The sequence below is a fragment of the Papaver somniferum genome, chromosome 2 (genome assembly GCF_003573695.1).
Source record: "Papaver somniferum cultivar HN1 chromosome 2, ASM357369v1, whole genome shotgun sequence".
Lineage (NCBI taxonomy): Eukaryota > Viridiplantae > Streptophyta > Magnoliopsida > Ranunculales > Papaveraceae > Papaver > Papaver somniferum.
In genome coordinates this window covers 170,124,788-170,131,940 of record NC_039359.1, presented here as the reverse complement: position 1 = coordinate 170,131,940, position 7,153 = coordinate 170,124,788, and positions in this window count along the sequence as shown.

Sequence of the window (7,153 nt, the reverse complement as noted above, 5' to 3'; positions counted from 1 at the left end):
GGTTGAGAAATATTAGCTTGAATCTAAATCAGGTTTTCATCTAATAGTGAATATTGAATGCTTTGTTACTAAGCTAACATTGATTGAGAACCATGATTTGAAAGACTATATAAAGGAGACATCTTATATTGTGCAAAACTAATCCCCACACCTTATGTGTGATACCAGTTTGCGTGCTAGAGTCGATTCTCCTTTAACCTTTGGTTTTCTTATTCTAAAACCAGGTTAACGACTTAAAGACTTTATTGGGGATTGTGAAGCCAGAACGATACTACTTTTATCGTAGTTGTGTGATCTGGTCTTTCATCTTCTATCGTACGAGTACAATCATATTGATCGTCTTGAGATTGATATCTCCGATAGGCAAGATATAAAAAGTAATCACAAACATCTTCGTCTCATTGTTTGTGATTCCGCAACATCTTGTTTCGCTACCATACGATTAAGATTGTTGTGAGGTGATTGATAAATCTAGGCTGTTCTTCGTGAATATAAGACCGGATTATCAATTGGTTCATGTTCACCTTGATTATTATCAAAAGACGGAACAAAACCTTTAGGGTTTATCTGTGGGAGACATATTGATCCTTTGATAGACTTGTCTGTGTGAGACAGATTTGTTTATTGTCAAAGCCTGCGATTTTGGGTCGTAGCAACTCTTAATTGTGGGTGAGATCAACTAAGGGAATCAAGTGTGCAATATCCTGTTGGGATCAGGGGCGTAGTAAGTACAACTGTACCTTGGATCGGTGGGAGACTGATTGGGGTTCAACTACAATCCAGTCCGAAGTTATCTTGGAGTAGTCTAGTGTCTTTAGCGGCTTAATACAGTGTGTGTTCAATATGGACTAGGTCCCGGGGTTTTTCTGCATTTGCGGTTTCCTCGTTAACGAAATTCTGGTGTCTGTGTTATTTCTATTTCCGCATTATATTGTTTATCTTTATAATTGAAATATCACAGGTTCTGCGTTAGGATCAATCAATTAGAATATCCAACCTTTGGTTGTTGATTTAAACTGATTGACACTTGGATATTGGTCTTTGGTACCATACAAGTTATCTCTCTTTGATAAAGACTCGCAGATTTCTATTTGCTTGAGTATAGATCAAATTGAGAGATTGAGATATAAACTCTTTGACATACTTTTATCTAGATTGAGTCTTACCGTCTATTTGATTCTCTAGAAAGTATATTGGAGTTTTTCCATACAGATTGCTAAGCAAAATATTGGGTGTGGTTGTTAGACCCCCGCTTTTTCAATTGGTATTAGAGCAGGCAAACACGTTAAAGACCTTATAAGTTTGTGTTTGTAGCGATCTGATTATGGACGAGAATATCTCTAATAACGTACCAGTTCAGAAATTACCAGATGATTCTAAAAGCTTGGATTCACCTGAGAGAACTGTCACATATAAGTCAATATTTAACATTTTCTTGATGTAAAAACTGTTGATTAGGAAACTCTCCTTGAAGAACAGTTGGATGAACTTTCTGATGAAGGTGATTCAGATATCGATAGAGATGTTGATGAGGAAGTCTCAGAGTATGTTAAGTTTTTGGATTCGTGGAATATGAAGAAGATTACAACTTCTCATGTCTCACCTCTTCTGAGTCCTCTCTGTCGAGAAAAAAAGAAATTGAGAATATGTTACGCATGTGTTTATTTTTAGAATCGATCCTCAAGGATTCTGAGGAAAACCTATGTATGAAGTCACTTGAATGTGATAATCTTTATCAAAAGTACTTTTTGTTGGAAGAGACACTTTCAGAATATGAAGCAAGGTTTAACTATCAACAAATTAGTTTTGATGACAGAGAACGTGCTTGTCTCGCTCGAGAAAAACGCCTTGAGGCCGATTTAGCTGCTGCTCTTGATAAAATCAAGATGTTGGAAGATGACTTGAAAAAGTTCAATACTAGTTCAAGCAAATTAACCACTATGCTAGGAGCAAGTAAAAATAATCGTGATACACGAGGATTGGGCTATAAGGGAATAGATGCTCCAAGTATTAGAAAAGAGGTAAAATTTGTCAAGGCTAGTGATTCTTCTCAACAAAAGGTTTCCGCTGATGGAAAAAGTGAATTGGATGTGAAAGGTTATAAAAGAGATATCCTTCATGATAATCCAAAGGTCACTTGTGGTGAGCAAGACATTGTTCACCCCAACACAACTTGATTGTGTTGTAAGTGCATCCTCACCAAGGAATGCCCTGTTATGTATACGGTGAGGGAAGCACGAGAATTGGGGCACACAGATTATGTTCGGTAAGGCTGTAGAATTCGACTGGATTCCTCTAACAAGGTATGTCTGTAAAACTGAGCAATATTTATGTTTTTATGATCCATGTACCTTGATTATTGTTCATTTCTACCTAACTTGATCTGTGTTTAAGGTTCTTATACGTTTAGGTTTGAAAATAGTAGTTCGGGATGTTTGGACTCCATGGTACACATACCTGGTATGCTTACCATCTTTTAAAATCAAAATCCATGGGTTTAAGTTCGCGAAATTGAAAATTCGTTTGCAAATGCATATAGACATCGATATTTGGTCGACTTGTTTTGGCCGTAACTTCTTCGTCCGAACTCGGAATAAACTCATTCTTTTTGCATTATCCTAAAAATGGACATGAGAATTATTGATTTTGGATGAGTTATGATTTGTATCCGTCCCGTCTCTTGTTTTGAGTGTTTTGCTCCGTTTCGTCGCACTTGTTCCAATTCTCTTGGACTTGGGCACTTGGATTCTTGTAGTACTACTCTTCTAAGCTCATTAGTATCCTTAACAAGAATGTTTTTGGTGAATCACAAAGAAGGAAGTTCAAGAATGGGTTGTAATACGAATTGCTATGGGATTCTTGAATGTTCACAATCATTTTATGTGAACTATGGTGCATAGTCGTTAATGACCTTGTATGTTCTTCTTTGTTAAGAAAACCTTTTATACGCCTTTGGTAGCTATTCTTGGTGTGAATCTGGGCGAAAAAGGTTGATTCTACCCTCTAAGGACAAATCATCTTATATGTGCATTACGAGTTTGTCTTGTTGCCTAGTAAATCTTCTATTTTTCTTGTTTTACTTAGAAGAATAACTAGAGTTTGGAATAGCCATTATTGTGATTACGCATAGCTATGTCCGACGTTTTCATCTTCATGTTTTTAGATTTATTGGTTTAAATTCTAAAAATATTTGGAGGATGATGTTTTTGCAGTATTAATCTTTATGATTTGATATATTGCAATTTTTATGGGATATTGGTGTTTTCGTCCGTGAATTATGTTTGTCCCATACTTTGTCAAAAGTAAAGTCGTTCGTGTTCGGTATTCACGTACTGGTAAAAGAATGAATGGACTTTTGACAAATACAAAAGTTAAGCCTATATTATCAAATATTTTGATGGAACATAGGTTAAAATCTTTTGTTTTCAAGGATTATGTCTATTATTTGTCGTTATGCAAATAGTGATTGAAGATAGAATGAATCCTTGTGTATTCCGCAGTATTGATCATCCCTGATCCATATTTTTATGTATTACTGTGAGGCTTCGTAATGTATCTTATGTTGAGAATTATACAACCAAGTTGATTTTCTTAGCTTAGTTGTTGTTCCGTGAGATATGTTATGTCGAGCATATTGAACTAAATAAATCATCTTGTTTGGTTATTTAGTTGTTGATCCGTAAGTTTTCTTATGTCGAGCAAAACAAATGACAATTAAATGGATTACTTTTGTAATTAGTTTGGTTTTGTATTACAATTAGAATAATTATGGGTTCTCTTGTAATTAATCCAGTTGAGTATTTTTGCGTCTCCATAAGTTCTCTTATGTTAAGCACAATCAATTGAATTGATCACCTCTTGTGATTAATTTGATTGAGTTTTTGGATATAGAAAATCATTCTTATGGTTTTTGGTGTCCAATAAAAATCCTTCTTTTCTTTTGAAATTAAGGTCGCTCTTGTTGTTCTTTCGGGAATGACATCTAATGGGGGAGAGTTCTTTTGAACTTGTGCTTAATGGTCATATCTTGAGGGGTGTATGGTTGTGGAATTTTAGAGGGGTTATCTTGTATCTTTAAACTTCTTGATGAATGCATTTAGCTTCGGCTTTATGATTGCATCTAAATTAGTTGGTATGTATTTTTTTTTCCTTTTGTCATGAAATGTCTCTCTCGGAAATTTCATTATGATCCCGTTCTTGTACCTTTGCCAATTTTATTGACAAAAAGGGGGAGAATTAATACGTGGTTCATACTACAAATACATATGGTTTTCGGATCATTGTGTAAGGGGGAGTGGTTTCCATGTGAGATGGAGTATTGACTAAGGGGGAGTGATGCATATCACCATAGTATTATTGTTGAAGTTGTGATACAATTGAACTTTGACGCTGTGTAATAATATTATGACAATGTATAACAATGATCGAGAACTATGTTTTCTCATTATTAGAGCTACGGATCTTCAACAGCGGTGATACTAAACTTACAACCTTTGGGATCATTTGAGTACTTGGAAGTGACGAATATTTCGAGGAATGTTGAAGATTATACATGTGGAATAGGAGCTACTAAAGTTTCTTTATCTTTTTTGTATTCCATATGTATTGATAGTTTCGTCACTAAGATTGACAAAGGGGGAGATTTTTAGAGCATTGCTCGGTCGAACTCGCATGCGTTGCTATCTCAAGCATGTTTTTCAATGTTAGTGATCAAAACTATAAGTCTTGATTTCTAGTCTATTATAGCTAAGTCTCGGACTAGGATAGCAAGTGTGGTTGAGCTCAAGGACTTCATGGCGATTCATCATACAAGTAGAAGAACTACTCAAGGAACCGGTGGAACTTCTCGACAAAAAGGTATGTGAAGACTTGAACTTATCTATCACTCAAAAGTGTATCTACTCTATCTCCTACTCTTGGAGACAAGAAGTCGTATGCTATATATATAGACTTGGATTATACACATTTGGTATTTCGTGCAGAGTATACCTCGCCTATCTATATCTCGAAATATGTGTTGGTAAGCTTTTCGCTTCAATCAAGTTTATCTTTACCATGTGACGAAAGTCATGATATGTTTAAATCATCTTGAAAATTACTTTGACGAGAAATGGTGTAACAACTGCAATAACATCCTCTAAGAATGTTTCAATAATTGAAATGAGAGTTTAGATTATATAACCAATGGTGGACATAAGCATTGTTGTGGAAACATATTTATGTATAAGTCCTATTCCTTGAACCAAAGTTTGCAAACTTTGTTGATCAAGAGAACCGGAAGAATGGCGTGATCCAAATCCGCGAACTGCGGAAGTTCTCAAAACCAAGAATTTCTGCTGGAGTTGACAAACCACTTGCGTTAAGCTAAGTCCCTGAACTCAGTCCGCGAACCCAGTCCGCGAACCGGCGAAGTTCTCATACCCGAGAATTTCTGCTAGAGTTTGTAAACTCTGCCCGGTAACTTAAGTCCGCGAACCTAGTCTGCGAACTTGAGAAAGTTATATATCTGAAGATGATTTCTGAACTTAAACTTAAAAATACTAAAGAATACAGTTTGCAAACCGTGGCTATAAAAGTTCATGAACCCATTCAAGTGAATCAAATCATCTTTGCTTCAATTGTGTCTTGTGTAGTACATAAGATTTCCTTGCAATTGAACAACTCTCTAACTAGTTCATTTGAAGTCATTTGAACTAGTTATGGTGAAAAAGAACGTGGTTGATATGAAATGCTCATATGGCTAACCATTTGGTTAACTATTGTTGAACCAACAAGTGCATATGTTTGGGTACGGTTAACAAACCTAGAAGTGTGCATTGTCAAGTGTGTGTAACAAGCTAAGGTTTTGATCTAACAGTTGAGAAATATTAGCTTGAATCTAAATCAGGTTTTCATCTAACGGTAAATATTAAATGCTTTGTGACTAAGCTAACATTGATTGCAAACCATGATTTGAAAGACTATATAAAGGAGAAATCTCGTATTGTGCAAAAATAATCCCCACACCTTACGTGTGATACCATTTTGCGTGCTAGAGTCGATTCTCCTTTAACCTTTTGTTTTATTCTTCTTAAACCAGGTTAACGACTTAAAGACTTCATTGGGATTGTGAAGCCAAACCGATACTACTTTTATCGTAGTTGTGTGATCTGATCTTGCATCTTCTATCGTAGGAGTACAATCAGATTGATTGGATTGAGATTGATATCTCCGATAGGCAAGATATAAAAAGTAATCACAAACATCTTCGTCTCATTGTTTGTGATTCCTCAACATCTTGTTTCGCTACCATACGATAAAGATTGTTGTGAGGTGATTGATGACTCTAGGATATTCTTAGGGAATATTAGACCGGATTATCAATTGGTTCCTGTTCACCTTGATTATTATCGAAATACGGAACAAAACCTTTAGGGTTTATATGTGGGAGACAGATTGATCCTTTGATAGACTTGTCTGTGTGAGACAGATTTGTTTATTGTCAAATCCTGTGATTTTGGGTCGTAGCAACTCTTAGTTGTGGGTGAGATCATCTAAGGAAATCAAGTGCGCAGTATCCTGCTGGGATCATAGGCGTAGGGAGTACAACTGTACCTTTGGATCATTGGGAGACTGATTGGGGTTCAACTACAATCCAGTCTGAAGTTAGCTTGGAGTAGTCTAGTGTCTTTAGCGGCTTAATACAGTGTGTGTTCAATCTGGACTAGGTCCCGGGTTTTTTCTGCATTTACGGTTTCCTCTTTAACAAAATTTTGGTGTCTGTGTTATTTCTATTTCCGCATTATATCGTTTATCTTTATAATTGAAATATCACAGGTTGTACGTTAGGATCAATCAATTAGAATATCCAACCTTTGGTTGTTGATTTAAATTGATTGACACTTGGATATTGGTCTTTGGTACCATCCAAGTTATCTCTCTTTGATAAATACTCGCAGATTTCTATTTGCTTAAGTATAGATCAAATTTAGAGATTGAGATATAAACTCTTTGATCTACTTTTATCTAGATTGATTGTGACTGTCTAGTTGATTCTCTAGAAAGTATATTGGATTTTTTCCATACAGATTGCTAAGAGAAATATTGGGTGTGGTTGTTAGACCCCCGCTTTTTCAGTGTATTTTATCTATTCCACGTTATATTTTGTTATATA